At 44.4% G+C, this 21,163-nt stretch overlaps 1 protein-coding gene and 1 pseudogene across 4 annotated transcripts in view; one reads left to right on the forward strand and one right to left on the reverse strand.

Annotated features, from left to right (window-relative positions):
- Nucleotides 1-6,984: 6,984 nt before the first annotated feature.
- ST6GAL2 (ST6 beta-galactoside alpha-2,6-sialyltransferase 2) overlaps nucleotides 6,985-21,163 on the forward strand; it is a 76,741-nt gene continuing 62,562 nt past the window's right edge. For 2 of the 4 annotated variants that reach the window (XM_045771610.2, XM_045771615.2), the window contains exon 1: nucleotides 7,818-8,262. The gene's annotated coding sequence lies outside the window, so the exon portion shown is untranslated. The other 2 variants (XM_045771617.2, XM_045771616.2) reach the window with 2 other exon arrangements.
- Nucleotides 7,733-8,769, reverse strand: LOC148109617 (uncharacterized; annotated as a pseudogene).

Genomic DNA, 21,163 nt, shown 5'->3' on the forward strand with positions numbered 1-21,163 from the left:
CGGTTCCCTTTAGCCAAGTCAGTCAAAAATCTTTTTTTTTTTTAATTATTTCCTGCATGTAAGAGGATACAGTTTGCTTTGGTGATTCTTTTTTACTTTTGTTGATTTTTGAATTGAGAAATGTAGGACTATCTAAAATTGTGCTATTTAATATATAACTGACAATCAATCCCGGTCATGTGAGAATTCCTTTGGGAAACATGGATTGATTTTTAAATTGCATTTAGATGAGAAATATGTTGGAGAGAATAACTTGAACCAAACGAGAAATATCAGGCGACTTAGCACTTCTTTTGAAAAACTAACAGGTAGGTTTTTTAAAAGAAGAATTTGGTCCAAAGTTTCTACTTTGTATTCATGCTTCTGATGCCTCTTAAATTAGTGCCATTATTATCCATTAGTTTCTATAGCTGAAGCTATTTTGTACCATTTCTAGCATTGACTGGAAAAAATGTAAATTGCTGTAGGATTTAGGCTCTGAAATGGAATGGTGTTTTCACCTATGTTGTAATTGTATGTCAGGACAGGCTGCTTCACCCTAAAATGATTCATGTTTTGTGAGAGATGTGTAACAAATTGCAAGGCTAATCAATGGGGAAATTACCCAGTAGTTGAGGTAGGTTTTAATTAATTATATTGCTAGTTTGTTAGAAGAGAGGGCTTTGAACAGGTAATCAAAGAAACATCACATATGGGCGGTTTGTTCCTGTATCACTATGCTTAAAAAGGAAATTTTTTGACTAGCCTTAGTCCACCTCCATATCCTGCCAAGGGCTGGGGGTGGGATTAGGTGTCCTTCTGGCAACTTGCTGATGGGTCTTCCCTCTCCCTGTGTGGAAATCAATGAAGACCACCCAAATGAGAACCCACAAGGCTATTTATTCAGAGCTGGCTCTAGCAAGGGAGTCAACCACCATCATATGCACTTGGCAGAGACTCAAAGGCAGGCAGAGGAGGGGGAAAGGTTTATAACAGAAAAAAAGGGATGGTCTCAGGTGTGCCCTGAGCACGACTGTTGGCGTGGGGAAGCTGCAGGCAGTGTGTTAGCCTGCTAGGGCTGCCACAACCAGATACCACAGAGTGGGTGGTTGAAACAACAGAAGTTAATTCTCTCACAGTTCTGGAGGCTGGGGGTCCCAGATGAAGGTGTTGTAGCGATTCCTTTGAGGCCTCTCTGCCTGGCCTGCAGGTGGCTGGCTTCCGGCTGTGTTGTCATATGGTCTTTTCTCCGTGAGGATACCCCAGTGTCTCTCTGTGTCTCCAAACCTCTTCTTCTTATAACGACACCAGTCGGATTGGATTAGGAGGCACCCTAATGACTTTGTTTCAATTTTATCACCCCTGAAAGGCTCTAACCCTAAATACTGAGGTACGGGGTGTTAGGGCTTCAACATATGAATTTTGGGGGGACATAATTCAGCCCGTCACCATGGGGTAACTAGACATGGGACATCCCATGTGATCGGTTAGGGAAGCATAGATGGCTTTCTACAGATGGTCTTAAATTGTAAGTGGGGACAAAATTTGGAGAAGCTGTCAGTTTACTACACACTGACTATTTGGGGTGGGTTGTACAAAGTTGGCTTCCTGGTTTGGTTGCTGCTGACTGAGTCCGAGTTTCGTTGTCATATATGATCTGGCTGTTGTTGGTTTGTATGTTTACTCTCCCCTGGAAAAAACCGAAGACAGTGAGAACAACCACCTGTTCTGTCGTTGACTTCTATAGCTGCAGCTCCTAGAACCGAACTTGGCGGATAGCTAGCGCTCAAAAAATAGTTGCTGAAGAAATGGATTCAGGGTCAGAATGTTCATCGGTAACAAATATTCACGCACCTCTCTTGCCCTCTATAACCAGATTTTCTTATCTACAAAATGGGCGTCCTCCCGTCATTTTAGTGACAGTTATTGTTTATCAAACAATTACTATATGTTCAGTTGGGGTAGGCACTTTGAGGTAACCATCTCATTTAGTTCTCTGCACAACCCTATAACATGGATTATTGCTTTAATTTTACAGATGAGGAAAGAGATTCAGAAACGCTATCTTGCCTGAGTGACAATTACTAGATGTGTGATCCAGGACAATCAGCTTCCCCTCTGTGACTTGTCATTTACTTTTCTTTAGAAAAAGGGGGACATACATATTCACATCAAAAGCTTGTTATAAAATCAATAAATGGGGGAAAGGAAAGCTCTTCCTGTGGCAGCATGCCAACCACTAAGTGCAAAGAAAAAATGGCGCATCGTTGCATGTAAAAGTCGTGAATGGTGGCTAAAGCTAGCGAATACAAGTTTGAAGAGAAACAGAATATGTACATGGCCTCATAGTATTTCCACACAAATTACTGTGTAATTATAAAGGAAGGAATGAAGTTACCATTCCTAAAGAAAGGTGGCAGGCATCACCTTAGCCAAGTAATGAAAGTTAAGCCCACCGCTATTGGAACAAAGGCACAGAATGCATAACTTTGAAATGATGCTCTGAGAGAGACGTAACACTCTGGTACTCCTGGCCAAAAAGGAAAAAAAAAAAAAAAAACATACCCTGAATCTAATCTGAATTTAATTGTGAGGAAACAATAGACAAGCCTAAATTGAGGACATTTATGGAAATAAACAGTCCGAACTCTGCAAATGTTAAGGTTAAAGAAACTCTAAGGAAAAGTTCCAGATTAAAGAGACTAAAGAGACATAATAACTAAGTATAACAGATGATCCTGGATTGAATTCTGGGCACTATCATCATCATCATCATCATCATCATCATCATCATCCATTCATTAATGCCCTGTGTCAGGGAGCAAGAATACCTCACCTCCTTCACAGGGAGTAAGAATTTCCTGTTCCTTTCAAGGTCCTTCTAGCTGGACTAAAAATCAAATCGATGGGAAACAGATTAACAGGAGAAAATCAAATTTAATAGATGTATGCATGGGGAATCCACATAGACACAGAAGTTCCAAACAGAGTGCAACAAAATGAGGGATATATGTCCTCTGAACTCAGGAGGAGGGGGCAGGGGCCTGGGACTTCAGAGGAAAGGAATGTACCTCACAGGGCAATAAGAAGGACAGATGTTTGGTAATTACATATTCGCCCTGCCATACAGATGGGTCCCTCAGATAAAACTTACCTTTGCTATAACTCTTATTCTGATAACATCCTCCAATTTAGATTCTTCTGTGTAGTTAAGGGAGGGGCCAAAGTTTCTCTGAAGCGGGCAGGATCTCCATTGTCTTCAGCTCAAAGTAATCCACTTGCCAAAGCAGCACATTCTTGTGGGGGGCCTGTCCTGAACCCCTTCACCTGCTATAAAGGACCTATGCGGACAACTGGCAAAATGTGGGTGAAGTCTGAGATTAGACAACAGCATAACCAATATTATTGTCCTAATTATGATAGCTACACTCTGGTTATGTAAGAGAATGCCCCTGTTGTTAGAGAAATAAAGGGAAGTATTTAGGTGTCAAAGAGCCATGATATATGCAATGTACTTATCAACAGCTCAGGGGAAACAAACAGAAGGTAAAGGGATGGTGAAGCAAACACAGGAAAGTGCACTGTGTGGGGAAAGGTGGGGGCAGGTATTATTTAGACAATTTTCCTGTAAGTCTGAAATTCTCTCAAAATAAAAGGTTAAAAATGAAAGATTTTCAAACCCTTGCTATAAGGATTACATGAGTTAATACTTATAAAGAACTTCGAACATAAGCTCCAAAATTTTAGTGACTATGTATTCTTATTACCGCAGAATCATGAAGTGACAGGACCACCTCTCTGTGTGCCTTCATACCCTCGTTCATCATTCACAGTTGTGGAAAATCCAATGAGACAACTGACAGGAAATCCTTTACATAAACTGTGAAGTGCTGTACCATTGCGAATGTTTCTAAGCTTGTGAGGTGAGCTCCGATTCTTGTGGATAACTGGGAAATGAGTTAATCAGTCTTGTTGGTGAGGTAATTGAGGTACCGAAAGCTCAACCAACTTCACTGAGGTGACAAGGTCAGAAGTCAAGCCCTGGCTTTCAGTTCTGTCCTACAGATAGCAAGGAAAAGTTTAGAAAAAGAAAACTTTCCCACCCTGACATTTTTCATCCTGCTCTGTCTGAAAGGCACCGAATGGCTATGAGAGGTCAGATTGTGACCCCTTGACCCTGCCCTGAGGCCGGCTCAGTCACCTTGCCTGGAGTCCAAGGATGGGCTGGAAGTGGTGTGCACTGTGGATGGGGCAAGCCTATGGGCAACCAATTGCATCTGTGTCCTCCCTTCTATATCTGATGCTGAAAAGACATCTTTCTTAGGCTAGCAAAGATTTTTTTTTTCTCTCTACCTGCAAATATTGAAGGAATGTTGTGTGTGTGTGTGTGTGGGGGGGGGTATCCTGCATGCCCAGGATTCTAACCTCTACATGCCTCCAAATACCCAGGTTGTTTCTCCTTCATACTCCTCTGTTTCCTTATTAGCATTTCTAAAAAGTAAATTAATTAAATTAAAAAAAAATCTATAGGTTTGCTAGAAAACAAATGTTTCTTCCTGATCTTAGCATTGTATAATGGGCTCCAAACGAATGAATATCTGAAATTCATTTTTTTACACTGACCACATACAGATTTGCTTCACTGATTAAATATGAAGAACACATATATAGGTGATTTTCCTCCCTGAGGTACTAAGTGCATTGTACAGAAAGGCAATCACAGGTAAATCAGAACCAGAAGAGAAAACGCTTAGAGTCCAAAAAAAAAAAAAAAATTGTATATATATATCTCCTCAGTTTCTCTACCTGTAAAAGGATCTGTGGGTTTACTGTTACCACTGAATGGCAAAATAAATAGGAGAGAAATATTTTCTATGAACAGTACTTAAGCGAAAACAAATACCCCAGATTCAGCAATGGTACAGTTAGGAAATATTTACTTTTCAGTTCCTACCCCATGTCAACTGCTTCTCAGCTGGGAGATTCACTGAGCCTCCTGATTTGACTGCTAACCAGTAACAAGTTCCAGAAAACAGAAGGAATGTTTCCTGTGAAACATAGCCCATCATGGGTCAACAGTGGATAGGTCAGTGGGGGAGACCTGAGTTTAAAAACAGAAAAGGAAATTGAAGTTATTATGAGCAAATGGATAAGAGCAAGCAGGTTGCTGATGCAAGAATTTTCTTATTTGGAGGAGTCAGTCTATTTTGGTTTTTTTGTCATGGTTTGTTTTGTTTAAGGAAAGGGGTATTAAAGTGCCAGAACAGTCCAGGAATGTCTTACAAATTGGTAGACTCATAAAAAACATTAATAATCTGCTCCTATTTGGCGTTCTTCTGAGCAATTAAACTAAAGGATGTCAAAATATTTTATTTATCACTACACTTCGACAGAAATAATCATCAATTGATAGCTTTATGTACATCAGCTGGCTTTCTGATTTCTTCAGGAAGCAATAGATTAAGCCACTTCAGTACCACTTCATTTACCACCCCAATCATAAATAATAAACTCAATCCACTTAAAATTTTACAACAGTAATTTGCGTAGTTGCCTTCAGGTGGTAATTTTTCTACAAGCATCAAGTTAATTGTTATTTGGCCACTCTTATTTAACTTCTCATTAAGATTTCTTTAAGGGAGTCAACATGTCAATTTTTGCAGCATTCATGCAAAGAAACAAGAAGTATATAAAATACAAAAACGCTACAACAAGTGTATACAAATTATTTTTTTACTTCACCATTGAATTGTTTTAACACTATTATTTATTAATTACTACAATTTATTAAGCATCAGATTCCAGGCACTAAGGGAGACACTTTTAACCTCTTGATCTCTACTTCCTACAAGGAACCTTGAAGGTAGGTACTATGATATGCCTTACACAGAAGAGAAAACCAAGGTCCACAGCTGGTGACCTGCTCAAGGCCTCTCAGTTGATAAGGGGGCTACTTTCCCCCTTACATTACTTCCTTCCCCCACCCCCACGAGCCCCTGGACTCTATCGTCCCCCCCCCTTTTTTTAACTTACTTTTAGCCTCACTATAATATTTCACATTAGTGGAATATAGTCGTCGTTGTTGTGAAATCCTGTGACACATTATCCCTTCATGCAGTTCTAGACAATTCCAGGTGTCAGAAACCATTAGTATAACTGGGGAAATACTGAGTAAGCTTTTTTTGACCCATGCTTTTGATTGAGTACAATGCATTTTGCCCAGTCAGTTTTAGTTGAACCCCCGTGATGCTGTAAATTTCTGCAAGCCTTTTGAGGGTTGGAAAGAGATTTTATTCACCTTGACATATCTGATGCTGAACCGGGAGTCCCCAGCACACAGTAGGCACTCGATAATACTGCATGAATTGGGTATTTGGGTAATTGTTTTTTTCTAAAAAGCCTTAATTAGTTAAATGAAGGTAATACAAATTTTAAAATGGTATATTTAGAAGGCTTTGTGTCTTCAAAATGTTATTAGCTCTTGCAGGGACATGGGATGGAGAGGACAGCGGGTAACTTGTCCTTTTGGGATTAGTGGGCACTATGTGGTAATATCACCCACCTCAACCTAGTTCTACTTGGGGGCTCCCCCACACCTGTGCCGCTCACGGTCAGGGAGAGTACCCAGGGGGGAGCGGAGACCCAGCGCCACCCGCACGCACTCGGTGAGCCACGTTGAAGTTCAAAGGAGCGTGTTTATCAGCAAACAAAGGGCGGCGCGGTCTCGGGTCCCGGGACCAGCTGCGGCCGCCCGGGAAGGGTAAGAGGGCCGCGGTGACAAATGGACATTCCGCACGCGAGCAGACGGACACCCGATCTGCGGCTCCCGGCGTCCCCACCCACCGGCTCCAGCAGCTGGGCCCACAGTCGCCGCCCGCTCTCGCGGCCCGTTCTCCACGCGCTCAGCGAGCAGCCTCGGGCGCTACCGTCCCGAGAACTTTCCCATCCCTCGGGGATAGGGGCGGGCGGTGGGGAGGGGCGGGTAGGTGGGGGCCTCTACGAAATTCCTTCCCCGGACTTGGTGGGCGGCCCTTCGCAAGTGGAAGGTGTCTGGTCCCCAAGTCCAACCCCGACCCTAGGGCGCCCCGGAGAAGCTCCCGGGAGCGAGAACCGCGCGGGAGGAACAAAGGGAGCCAGCGGGACGGAGACGATGCTGCGCTCCCCGGCGCCCCACCCGGCCGACTCGCGGGCGCTGCCTCCTGCGCAGGTAGCCCGGCTTGCGGCGCGGCGGGAGGGTGTGTTCAAGCGGGGTACACAAAGACTCACTTCCGCGGGGCCAGGCGCCCAGACTCCCCAGCCCGCCACTCACAGCCTGTTCACGTTCTTGCATCCCTGCCGCCCGCGGGACCTGCGTGCCCGCCGGCTGCCCGCGCGGGGCCGGTGCAGGTAACCCTCGGAGGAAGTAGGGCTGGCTGCAGGCGGCGGCCGGGGAGAGGCATGCCTTTTTAGGCAGCCGCGCCGCCCGCGCCGCCCCACGCAGCCCAAGTCTGCAGTCGCTCTCTGCCAGAGGCAGGCTTCCGTGCGAAGCCGGGGAGCGCCCAGCCGTGCACCCAGCCTGGCGGGCCGGAGGCGCAGGGAGCGGACCGTGCAACTTCCCAGCGCCCGGCGCCCGGCCGCTAGGTAAGCCGAGGCCGGGAAGGGGGAGGACGGAGGCGCTGGCGGAGGGAGGGGGGCCCGAGGCGGGCGGAGGGGAGGCGCGGAGCCCAGGGGCGGGGCGCGGCGCAAGCTCAGCGCGGGGGCCGGGAGCCACCGCCTAGCCCCGGGGCTCCGGGCCGCGGTCCCTCCCGCCGCCCGCGCTGCCGCCGCCGCCGCCGCCGCCGCCGCGCTGCCGGGAACAATGAGGCGCGCGGCGCGGGGCTGAGCGCAGCGCCTCGCCTGCCCCGAGGCCGAGCCCCCGCCGCGCCTGCAGCTGCCGCCCGGCGCCGAGCGGCTCTGGCCCGGGGGAGGTGATCCCGAGGCCTCCCGGGACGCGGGTCGCTCTGGGCTCCCGAGGTGGCGCGGGGAGGTGGCTCCGCGGAGGAGGGGGCAGCCACCAGCAGGAGGATCTGAGCCGCGCGCTCGGCGGCCGCAGACCCCAAGTTCCGCGGCGCGCGTCGGGCGCCCCCGGCCCCAAGTCCCGGCTCTCGCGGGCGGCCGAGTGAGTGTGGGAGCGCGTGGCGCGCGCGCCCGAGAGGCTGCCGGGGAATAAAATGTGACACGCACGTCTCCGACTCTAGCGCCGCGCGGCCGGGGAGCGCCGAGCACCGCGGGGTCGGACGCTGGGAGGCGCGGCGTCCGGAGAAGGTTGGTCTGGGAGGGCAGGGGATCGGGCGGTGGGGCGACGTCTGCCTCAGTGTCGCCGAAGCCTGGGCGCTGCTCTGTAGGGAGTTGGGCTTGGCGACCAGGAGCCAGACCTTTGTAGGGGGTGGACGTTTAGGGTTTGGGGGAAGAAGCAAGACATTCTTCGAGAGGGTAAGCAAACGGGAGGACTTGAGCTTTAGGGACGGGCGGACACAGTTGTGCTCCTGCGGTTCAGTCAATAAAACGGCGATCTTTTATTTAATTTGGCTCTGGGAGGGAATCGAGATTTTTAATTGCCTTCCTCGACCCCACCCCCATGCAAAACTGCACTTCTTAAAGCTTAAAGTATGTTCTCTTGATCTCTAGTTTGCTGTAGCTATAATGTTTAGGGACAGAAGGGATCCTTAGAATCCCAAATACCCGGGTGTTAATTCTTATGCACTTGCACGGGAGAAACTCTTACTTTTAAGTTGTACTTTTCACCGTGTATAGAGAAGATATTTGATGCATTCTTTTGGGTAAGCAACGTTAACACCCATTTCTTTCGGATTTGACGGTGCTGGGGCACGGAGTGAAGTTAAACTTGTGGCTCGCAGCAAGTGATGCCTTTCAAAGAGAGCTGAATAGCTGTGTTTGGAGAAGCCCTGCTTTCCAGGAATTTAAATGAGACTTTTTGTGGTTGCCTTCCAGGTCTCTCCTCCTAGTACCATATTTGTTTTGTCAGGCTGAACTTTCAAAGCTGTTTTATAATCCGAGAAGCACTTCGGGAGAAAAGTAATGCTTGGCTGGTTTTTTGTGAACTTATTTTTACAGGGTCATGCTGAAAATTTGATTAGAAGCAAACCATATTTGGTTGAAATCTTTGTTTTCTGTGCCTTTTGCGTTCTAACAGTGAAAGGGCTTGGTGATTCTCTGCGTGGGGCACTGGCTGCTTCGGTGAGGGTATTGTTGGAGCCCTTGCAACAGATTTTGTGTTAAGTGCCTTGTGCATATATAAAAAGCTTCATTTGGGTTGCTTGATATTTACGTTTTTTGGAATTTTGCTTAATATATTTTGCCATTTTGAAAAAATTGTGAGTAATGAAGAATTTCAAAAATTGAAATGCTGTATGTGATCCTGTTGTTGCAAACTTAGGGTTAACACTTCCTTTAAAAGAAAAAAAATGATGTGTGGCCTTGAACTTATTTTTACCCACCTTCCTTCTCCCATTATTTTTCTGAAACTGACAGCCAGAATTTTTGCAGCACTCCAAGGCTTGCATTCCTACTAAAGCTTGAGAAAAACTGTTGGCAATGGTGAATGAATAGTATGATCAAAATGGAGAACAACCTAAAATAATATGTGAATTGCCTTGAATTTTACAACTATGTTAAAAACAGGGCCACTCAAACATGTTGCAATCTTGATCCAGTTTTTATTGAGATTGATGTAAATTTTAGCATTTTACCTTTTTGCTTCGTGCAGTTAGAGCTTCTGGAGTTTTAAGTGAAATCTCTTGGCAAAATTGTGATGTGGGTTTCAGCTCTTAGTGGAATTCTGAGCGCCACAATTTAGACAGAAGGTGGAGACTGTTGGAGAGTGGTCAGAGCAGAGGGCAGCATTTGGAGGGTTTCTTGGGTGGTGCCGTCTATTTAGGAAGTAAAGATAATGAAATAAGGATATGCAGACTGGAGGGTTCAAGGTTGAGATAATTTAATGTTAAAAATTAAGTTAATGGGGGCACCTGGGTAGCACAGTGGGTTAAGGGTCCACTTGACTTTGGCTCAGGTCATGATCTCAGGGTCCTGGGATCAAGCTGTGCTCACTGAGGAGTCTGCTTGTCCCTCTCTCTCTGCTCCTCCACCCACTCACTCATGCACGCTCTCTCTCTTTCTCTCCCTCTGAAAAAAATAAATCTTTATTTTATATATATATGAATGGATTTATTAGGCAGAGAAGGGCGATCAATCAACTATGCTCACTTTCTGGTGAGGACAGTTAAGAAGGAAAAGAAGGGTTTATTTACTCTGGGGGTAAAGACTTAAGTTGGGGCTGGGGGAGGATTTGTGGTCAGCCAGCAAGATACAGTTTAAATAATGAAGCGGTTGCTGAGAAAGTCCTGGAGGTGCTTGTTTCCAGAGCTTTTTCCCTGAGCGTCTCCTCTTTGTGGGATGATTCAAGTGTGTCTCTGATCTATGCTTATACTATCTGCAGTCGTACACCGTAGGTCCAGAATGTACCCAAGCGTGTGTTTGCCAAGTGCTGCTTAAGTCTTTCTTAGAATGACAAACTCATCCTGAGGTTTCTGCGTCTACTGCTTAGATCAAATAAAGGATGAGTTCTTTCCACAAACTTGGAAATATTTACCCTTTTAGAAAACTGAGTTGATTTTCAGAGTTAATTCCTCATTCACATTACTTCTGAATAAAAATATCTTATGTGTTGGTAACAGGGACAGTCTTAAATATTCACCCTCTCTTTAATTGTAATGTGTTTTTCCCCCTTCTGGATCTTCTGTTATACTTAAATTTTGGTTGATTAAGTTAAATGATCTTAAATTTTGGTTGATTAAGTTAAATGAAATACTTCATTCGACTTGCTTAAATGTCTAAGCATAAAGTAGTACCCTGTGATAGGTGTTTGTTATGTTTTACGTTTTTCAGCATTGAAAGCTCCTCCTCAAAAAAGAACTGTGGGATGAAGTTCACCACTGACTGTAAGAGAAATAATTACATAGAATCAGATGCTAATTTTGGAATCAGGAAAGTGCAGGTGTACATTTACATAGCAATTTTCAATGTCCTCAACAGGTTGAGGTGAAGGTCAAGGACTGAGTATGCTGTGGAATTTGACCAGCTACTATTAGTGGATAAACTTCAGACTTTCAGTTTAATGTATCTGCCATTTTTCTGAAAGCCCTCCTTCCTATTTTGGAGAGATTTGTCTGTAAACACTATTAAGTACATAGGGCACAGACAGAAGTATCAGAGAAATATGGATTTGTTACCAAATCCCAGCCTGATCTGAAATTCCAAGTCCTCCCCCCACGCTGAATTGATGGGGAACAGGTGCAATGCTTGGAACCCACCCAACCTGTGGGTGATGTGACGGCCATGCCTTTTGAGGGTGTGAGGTGTGAACTGGCAGTGCTAAGGCCTTCCAGACAGCAGTGGTTTGGTCCAGCACTAGCGTGGATCCTAGACCTGCTGCTGCGTAAAAAAGCAGGTTACCAGCAGTTGCCTGGCCACTGTCTTCAGTTGGCTACTTGCAGATCCCGGGCCATCCCACAGTGCCGTGTCCCTTCTGATTTGGGGAGGAATTGCTGTCTGGATGGAAATGACATGAGAGAAAGCATACCCCTGCCTGCAGGATTCATCTGCGCAGAACTGCTCTGTGTCCCTTCTGGGTTCTGCTGCCCCCTGTGGTCTTCCCTAGGAAAGAATTCTGAATTGGAAGTAGACAAGGGCTCCTACAAGCTCATTGGAAGGGTGTGTGGGTTGGGTTTTTAGTTTTGCGCTGGACTTTCTCAGAGAGGAAGAAGCAGCAAAGAAATCTCTTGGCCAGTCCCCTCAAACCTGAGCCCTAGGGAGTGCTCTCCCTGCAGAGCAGGTCACTGGAGCAAGTCTGAGCCTTACCAGGGCTCAGGTTCCAGGGCTGGACAGGATGTCCAGCATGTTAACTAAAGGGGAATTCACCTCTGAGCATGGGGATTCGCTGTTAAGTAGGCGGGAATATACAATTCTCAATTGCATGGGATCCCAGCAAGAGAAGCCACCTTGGATTAAATCTGCATATGGCTTCATTTCCCAGCCCTGCAGAAAGGGGCATGAAGTGCAACCTAAAAGTGGCCCCCACAGGTGAGAATATCTGGGCTGTCAGTATGAGAATGAAAATCAGGCTCATATGAAGGCTGTCTTAGCAAGTGAAATTTCCAAGGAAAATTTTAAGCTAAGATTTGAGAAAATTACCCCAATGCTCTGAGTTATTAGGTCAGTGAAGAGAGCAAGCTCAGAAAGAAATCTCTCAGGACATTTAGAAATATATTGGCTAAAGCATGCGAGAATACAAAAATCCTGCGATATCTTGATTATAAGCTGCTGTTTTCAGAAGTTTATAATTCACACATTAAGTTCTACTCTAGGTTGCTCCTAGTATTTGAGCCTGAGAGGGAAATGCATTATTAAATTTAAACAATTGGTTTTCCATGTTCAAATTATACAAATTTTTCAAGTAGAGGTTCTTGCATGTTGGTAATTGTGGTTTCTAAAATGACTTAGCTTGAAATTAAATTTGGAAAAGGGTAAAATCTCTTAGATGATCTGAGAGCTTTCATTATTCAGAGATAAATTTGAAAAGTAGCTTCCTCGAAAGTGTAGTCATGACTTTTCTGAAAGATAAGTATATTATTATGTGCTAAAAACCTGTATTTGTGCCTCTGACCACAAGCCAGTAGAAGAAGATACAGTTAATACTGGATTTGCTTCTTAAATGATAGAGTTAACTCAGTTAAGCTATAGAACTATAAGTGCATGACCGAATGGATGGATTTGGTTGTACTATGGGAAGAGAGATCTTGCTGTGTAAATTATATTTTAAAATTAGGAAAACTAAATCCCCCGTGCAGAAAAGAGGCTGTCATTGTGTTGCACACATACACACACACGCACACACCTGTACACACATACATGTGCATATACAGGAGGAATATGTCCCTGCGTTAAATGAATTAGGAGACTTACGCATTAATTGTTGGGATTCACAACTGTCGAGTAACAAAATCAGTATTTAGAGCCCTGACCTTCCTTCTGAGAGAAGAACATTCTTTTTCCTGTATTCATATCTCTGAGAGAATTGCATGTTCCAAATTATCAGTGGCTTGCTTGAAGGTTATCAAAACATTTAGGGTTTAAACTTTACTTTTGATTTATTATTAATAGGACTGATATGGGAAAACACATTTATGTGTGTGAGTGTGTACATCTGTAAGTATTCACAACAACAGCATCTTCAAGGTACCTTTAGTGGTTTGCAGAATGAAGGGAGGCCTCTCAGGCTGGGCAGCCAGGAGAACCGATGTGGGGCCCTATACATTAGTTCGCTATTTGCCAAATGAAAGAAGCGGAGCCACGTCAGGTGTTTCAGGTTAACCTGAAGCTGGCCAAACTGTGTGTGACTTCGTCTCCCCCCTCAGAGAACAGATAACTCTTTGAAATTACCCTGAATTGTAATGCCCTCTGATCTTTAAACTTTAGGTAAAATACTTCAGACAATAGCAAGCTCAAGTGTTTAATTTTTTTAAAAATCATTTGATACCCTCTGGTGCTCAAGGTATTTTTCTGGAGCAATTTATGAATAAGGGGAAGCTGACCAGTGCAACATGGTTTACTTTATATTAGTATCTGTGTATCTGTATGTATATAATATGGACGTAGGCACCTGATTTACATTTTTCAAAGGGCAGTTTTCTTCCTTAGAATCACAGTATAGTGACAAACTATAGTCCTCTGCCCTATGTTCAAAATTAGTAGCTGGGAGAGTCGAGCCAATTAAGTAATTTGCCCAACTAAATGCTTGATACTTTATAGTAACATTCAGAGAGTGCCATTAAATAGATTGCTTCATTAACTATTTGAGAGGCGAGAGTTTCAGAAACTGACTTGATAGCAGTAAGAAAATGTCTATAATGTGACTTGAAAATAATGGAAGTGCTTCTGTAAGTTAAACCCAAACATGTCTCTACTGGCCACACTCTGTAATTTTCACGTAATTAAAATGTATCATTAATGTATTATAATCATACCCTAGTAATACCCCACATATTACTGTACAATACATACACAGAAAGAGCAGAATTAATTTTTGGTTTGGGGGGTTTTCACTATTTTCATGACTGGTAAGCATAGTATTAGATGTAAAACCAGAAGTGAGTAAAAGAAAAGCTTTAAATAGTATTAAATAATGTGCTTCATGAGGGGTAGTCAAAAACTCCTGGAAAAGGGAACCCTTTTTCCTATATATAGGAACAACAAATATAACCCAATGATAGCATGGAACTCTGTGAGTATAATCAGATTGTTGATGGGCAGGTTTCACTGGCAAAACTAAACCCCACTGACCCCAGAGCGCCCCCAGTGGGTCCCTGCCTCTCAGTTGCCCAAATCAGATCTATCTTGGACTCATGATATTGTATTGGAAATGAAAGGTGAGTTTATAATATACAAAGTTACCGAGCATTATGGCCCACACATGCGGTCTGGGAATTACGGTATCCACGGGGTGCATACCAGCACCCCTAAATGCTTAGTGCATTGGTGGAGTTGGCAGCCAGGGGCCTGGGGCTGCCTTCTTCCAGGTCCCTGTTCAACCTAGAGGGCTGCAGCCTGGTAGGAGGGCCATTCCTTAGAATCATTCCTTGTTGAACTGAAAGACAGCCATAGATCAATTCATTGGCTTTCCAGGGTACATATTTTCTATGAACCCACATAGTGTTTTCTCTCGGGAAAAAATTCAAGTTCTATATGTGAGGAAAGGTAGACAGAGAACAGAATTGTAGGAGGAAGGTCATGTACGTTTTTGTTTGCTTTATATTGTGTGGGTTTTGTTTGTTTGTTTGTTTTTAATTTTAGTTGTGGGTAGAAAACAAGGATTGATGATTGCAATTAGGTGTTGAAACATTCCCCTTGTTTGTTCTGTGTAGCTGCTAAGCGAATCTTTTTTCAGAGATAAGGGAAGTCCCTTGGACTGTTCGCTCACGTGTGTGCTTCAAAATGCACTTCCCTTCAGTGGGTGCTGACAGTTTGTAGAGGGAGGAAAAGCAGTGGCTGAGTCAGGGGCTCCATGCTTGCACTGGCAGAATGGGAGATACACACTTATGTTTTACTCAAAGAAGCTAATGCCGTAAACATTTGTTCAACTCCGGGAGCTTGGAAGAGTGACGTCACTGAACCAAACAGGTCTGGAGTATGTTTTTTGCTTTTGTTTTTGTTTTTGTTTTCAATTCTCAGGACTACTTTTGCTTTCATGTGACGTTATCCTTGTCAGCTACCGTCATGCCCACAAATCAGATCTCATCGACCTCAAATACAATAGAGGTGGGGCAGTGCCCCCAAACCACCTTCCGGGGTCTCAGGAGCAAACTGAGTTACTCCCTTGCAAATCAAATAGGCCATCGGAGATTTGGCTAAAACATCCAGGGCTGGTAGACACTAATCAGCAAGAACTGGCTCTTGTCATGCTGGTCTCGAGACCAGAAATGGGTGGCATCCGACGGAATCTGGGAGGAGAAAAGAGGTACATAGGAGCCTGTCATTTCCATCCCCCGCCCCCCCATGCCACTTAGTTATTCCTCCAGACAGTTCCGATCTCTTATGTTCTTCTTCATTCTCTAAACGTGTATCTGTTTGCGTCATGTGCTGCTGGTGTCTGTAGGATGTGGGAGGGAAGCGGTGTCACTTCTCCAAGTTCAGTTTTACTCTGACTTTGGGGCCACTACTTGACCTGTCTTGTGTTCTTCAGCTGTATTCCTAACCAGAGAATTGCTGCATAGACAAGTTAATTATTGAATCTTTAGCCAGTGTCAACTGTGTACAGGTTGTAAGTGAAGAGTTTGATGAATTTTCATAAACCGAATACACCCATGTAACCAGCTAGATCAAGAATCAAGTATTACCAGCATCCTGACGCTTCCCTTGTCCCCTTCTGGTCACTGTCCTGTGGAAGGTAATCACTATACTGATTTCTTACAGGACAGGTTAGTTTTGTGTCACCTGCTTATGTTCAATTTTAAACAAAACAACATTTTAACAATTCAGTACATTTTTTAAGGGTTAAAGTAGCATTAACCAGCAATGAAATATAGGTTGTTCTTTAAACTAGAGAAATTTAATGTTTGTTGCAGTCATTGAAACTTCCGTGCTGCGTAAAGTGCATTTTGTTATTAACAACCAGTTAATGACATAAGAGCCTAGTTCTGCTATTTGTTGGATGCTATAGATCTTCCCTTCCGTTCGCTACATGACAGGATCAGAAATAAATTTTAAACTGTATTAAAGGCTAGTAACATTATGTTCTAAATCTCAAAGATACATTTTAATATAATTCGGTTTATTAACATAAAACTGAACATATGACAGTTCTATGGAAAAAAACTTCAAAATGAAACTTTCTTTACTAACTGAATTTAATTTCATTTGGCAACTCTTAGCCTCTGGCTTGCAGTTTTGGCATACTTTAATACTGCAAGTGGACACTGAAAAATGGATAGCTCTATGAGATATTTTGCATAATACAGTTAGACTTGTTAGGATTTGTTTTTTGAGGAACTAGCTCAGAAGAATTCAGCAGGACACGGAAGATTAAAGTCACATAGATTCAAATATTCTAAGGTTTTGTCTTCATAGAGATATTCTGCATCGCAATTTGGAAATAAAAGATAAAAATCCATAAATTAAAAAAAAAAAAAAACTAAAAAATCTAAGGGTGCCTGGATGGCTCAGTTGTTAAGTGTCTGCCTTTGGCTCAGGTCATGATCCTGGAGTCCCAGGATCAAGCCCTGTGTCGGGGTCCCCACTCAGCGGGGAGTCTGCTTCTCTCTCTACCCCTCACTTTGCTCATGTGTTCTCTCTCTCTCTCCCTGTCTCTCTATCTCTCAAATAAATAAATGAAATCTTAAAAAAAAAAAAACAAACCTGAAAAATCAAAAAACTCAGGTGCAGGCTCTCCGTTGCCTGGCCTATACATGGAGTGGGCACTGACCAGCTTGGGGAGAGGTTTCCACTCTACCAAGCAACTAATGTTCAAAGGGATAGAAAGAAAAGGTAGAATGGTATCTCAAAGTTTACCAGAAAGGAAAAGAATAAAAATTGGAAATGTGCTTTAAAAAGTAAAAAGGTTAACAGGCAGATTGCTTCATAATGGTCCGATGTACTCAGATTATGTTGTATAAATTCAGGATTTGCCCAGAGCCAAAGAGATTGGCTTAAACCCAAAGCCCGCTGCCGATGGAACCGGTTGGTAGAGAGCTGGGTATTTGGCAGCCACGCTCACACAGCGTGATTTGGTTTCTGTCTCCTGAAGAGGAAGCTGTATCCCTTACCTGCCTCTGAAAATTCTGGCTTTCGTTCAGCCTGCCCTCGGGCACGTGCTACTTGCGTGGCTCAGAAATCTGTAATGATACTTCCTGTGACTGCCCAGTCTCTTTCCTGACGTTTACCGTTTCTGGAAGGCAAAGTGTTTTTTGGGGGCTTCAGCTTCTATTGTTTATCGTGTTCCTCACAGAAAAAAATGAAGGCAAGCCCTGTCCTATTAGCAGAAGGCACATTTTATAGGACAAACTCATTTTACAGATGGCTCCCTTCGCTCTTGCTCACCTCCTGAACCCTAGCCCATTGTGCATATTGGCAAAGAGTCATCTTTCCTAACCCTAACCTTGATCATGTGACCCTCTCCTCTCCTTCGATGCTCCAGTGCTGCCTCCCACCCCTCCTTTCCCCCCCGTGGCTTACAGGACACAGCCTGGGAGTTTTAGAACGTTATGTGCTTCTGAATTGGGCCCCAGTGTTTTGGTCTCCACTTTCCTACCATTAGTGTCTCTCTGACCGTATCGGGTTGAGTCTAAGGATGGACCTGCTTCTTTCTCTTTCTGTCTCTACATCTCTGTGTCGCACACGTGCACACAGACGGTGCGTGCTCCCCCCTCAACCCCGTGCTGCAGCACCATCTCTCTTTGTTGTACTTATTACTCTGTATTGTAAGTAATCTTTTCCTCCTCTCTCCCCTGCTTACCTGTAAGGTCCTTGCAGGCAGCCCTGTGGGGCGCTGCCCCTGGCTCCTTAGCACATCTCAGGGTACTGAGCTCAGTAGGTGCTTGATCGATGTCCGCTGAATGAATGGAGCTAAAAGTATTGCTAGATTTGAAAGGATTACTGACCGCTCTGTAAACATGATTTCTAAAAATGAAGGGGAGACAGTGGGATCTTTTCTGCCTTTTTTCTTCAAGCTGAGTCCCCATGTATATAGCTCCCCCAATTCTCGCCATCCATTTATAAACAGGACATTCTGAAGACCAGGGACCACGCACCAGGTGGACTGTCCTGTACGTACATTATCTTTAGAGTTACTGTTACTCACTCTGGAAAAATACATCTACTTGCAGTGTTAGGAAATCAGAGTTAAACCATTCACCCTTATAATTTTTACGCCTCTTGTGAATCTCACAGAGAAAACTGGAAATTCACATTCCTTTTCATAAGTATTACAAATGGGGTTGGGCATCTTTGTTCCCCTCCTTAACAAAGCATTCAGAAGTATGGGACACAAGTAATTGGTAAGTGATTAGTAAATAAATTGGGTAGGATCTGCCCAGGAGGTTTTATAAAAGCACTTTGTCTAGGATTCATAAATGTTGCATCAAATTCTAACAATTAGAGCTACATACATTATCAGCACCTGGTGTGATAATAAAGGCTGCTTTGGAGAGAATGGGCTCAGCAGCACTGTGTTGTTGCACTGCATTATTTTCTGGCTGCCCACGAATCATCTATGAATAGGTATTAAAACTTGGAAAGGTACTGCTAGACTGGGGACAGTATAAAATATCACCCGTCCTTTAGGAATTATAAATGCAATCCCTTATCCTGAGATAAGTCCAACCAGGTGCAAGTGGAAAGGTAACGCACAGCTTTAGTTGAAAGCCTGGGGAAGGCACTGTGCTGTACCTTCTTCCTACATCTGTCAGATGCATGGCCCTGACCTCGTTCTGTGAGCGCTCCCTGCGGGAGGCAGCCCCAGGGCTCAGGGGTGCCTTCCCGGACAGAGGGTCAGTGTGCGGCCGAGGTCATTAATGTTTATGTGGATTGTAGTGTATTTTCAGTCTCTTCCCAGATGCACGTCCTCTTGTGCCAGGCGCTGTGCATTTCTCTCCCCACTATGTAAGAGAGTTTTGTTTTAAAGTTTGCAGTCTCCCAAAAGGTTGAGTTAGAGCTAGGGCATGCCTGGGATGAGTCATTTAATTAAAGGGGATTCTTTCCCTTACTCTGAACCCATACTAGGATTAAAATAAAAAATGTTACCAATGGTTGAATTTAGGGATCTTTGGAGCTTCTCAGTGGTAAGTAGAACATTGTAGGCATTTAACAAAAGCACAGGGAATTAAAAAAAAATGCATGGAGCATTTGAATAAACTATTTCCTTGCTCCATTTACATATGCTTAAGATACAAGGGACCACTTGGGAGTTAAAGAAAGAAGAACCTAAGTGTGGATTTCCTCTCACCCACGGAAATAGCTTTAAATCGCTTTCATCGTCAAGTTAAGTGGATTTTAATGACTTCATGTGTGTTGGCTATTAGCAGTTGTTGGTGCTGCTGACTGCAGCAGTCAGGCAGTTCATTTTGGAGACCCCATCGCCGCCCTGGGCTGCGGGTAAATCTCCACATCATCCGCACAGACTCACATCGGTCCCTGCGTTCACACACCAGGCAAAGGAAGCTCCTTAAGTAAGAAGACTCAAGCTCCTGGTAGAAGTCTGGCTTAGGTCCCAGAGCATCAGGGCATTGCTGTTATTTAAAGTAATGTATTCAGATTTGAATATCTGTTTAAATTATTTCATTTTTCTTAATGACCTTAGATCTTTACACACCCCCAAGCCCTTTTAATTTTCCTTATGAGTCATGCTATGCCAGTTTAATAAGGCTGCTGTGCCAGTGGGTTTCTCTGCACTTTTTAATTATGTTGTTGTCCCGGACATGGTTTTTGATAACTGGATGTGGTTAGAAAATTCTATTACTGTGTTCTGGAAATCTGGTGCCAGCCAGGAAGACCTACCCCTGCAGGAAAACCAACCCACCATCTTTCGTTGAACCCTCCAGGAAACTCATAATCATTGGATATTGGAACTCTTTTCAAATGGATCCCAGGCTTTTGGGGGAGGCAGTGAACTTGGCCTGTGCCTTCGGCGATGAGTTTGGTGTTTTGCTTCTTTATTGGTTTGGCTTTCTATTCTTTCCCCAACTGTTTTAGACTCCTTGATAAGGTTTACTCTCAGGCAGAAAGCCTCAAAGTAAACACAGTTTTGTTGGCTTCCTAGAAACTGGTGATGAATAATATGGATCTAATAAGAAGTACTGCATTTACCTTGTTTCCATTTCAAGCATCTCTGAAGTAATTCAAAATTTCAACTTTTCAGGCCCTCTTAGTGAATTGCTATTAAACATTCAGTTTGCACACCAAAATAATGGTCTTTATTCTTTATTCTTTTTTGGGGCGGGGGGGAGCATAGCCTTCTCCCAGGAAGAGAAGAAAGACTAGCCTCCTGCAGGGTGATAGATTAATGCTTCCAGCTCCCTCTGCCAACGGAAAGGTGGAGATGTGTCCATGCAGTGATCGGGAGAATTCCTTGTCCAAACAGTGGCTGAATGCAGGGATCCCCCAGGTGACTGCCATACAGACCTGGCTCTCCCCGTGCTCCCCTCGCTGGCCATTTTGCAGATGGGCTCCCTAGCAGTCACCACAGGCACATCACATGGGCTCACCAGGTGAAGTGGAACGTGACTCGACACAGAGGTCAGCCCGATTATAGTCTTTACAGATAGCTGAGCCCACTGTTCAGTCCTGCCATGAGTCAGGAAGGTGTAAGGCACAGGTGTGAGGGGGAGCTGGGACCCCCACGGAGCTGGGGGAGGAGGGTTCAGCCTTGGATCCCTGCATGGCTGGACCCCTGCCTGGCTGGACCCCTGCCTGGCTAGACCCCTGCCTGGCTGGGCTCCAAGGGAGGCCTCAGCTATCGGTCAAGTTAATGAGAAGGGCTTAAAAGCAAACAAATCCTTTCTTCCCTCCTCAGGGTTCTTGAGTGTTCTGGAAGGGTCTGACTGACAGCTTTGAAGGCCCCACTGCCTGCCCACAGAGCTGAGACAGCGGGAGGGGGCTT

The sequence above is a fragment of the Ursus americanus genome, chromosome 7 (assembly GCF_024610735.1).
Source record: "Ursus americanus isolate L20-20 chromosome 7, mUrsAme1.1.p, whole genome shotgun sequence".
Lineage (NCBI taxonomy): Eukaryota > Metazoa > Chordata > Mammalia > Carnivora > Ursidae > Ursus > Ursus americanus.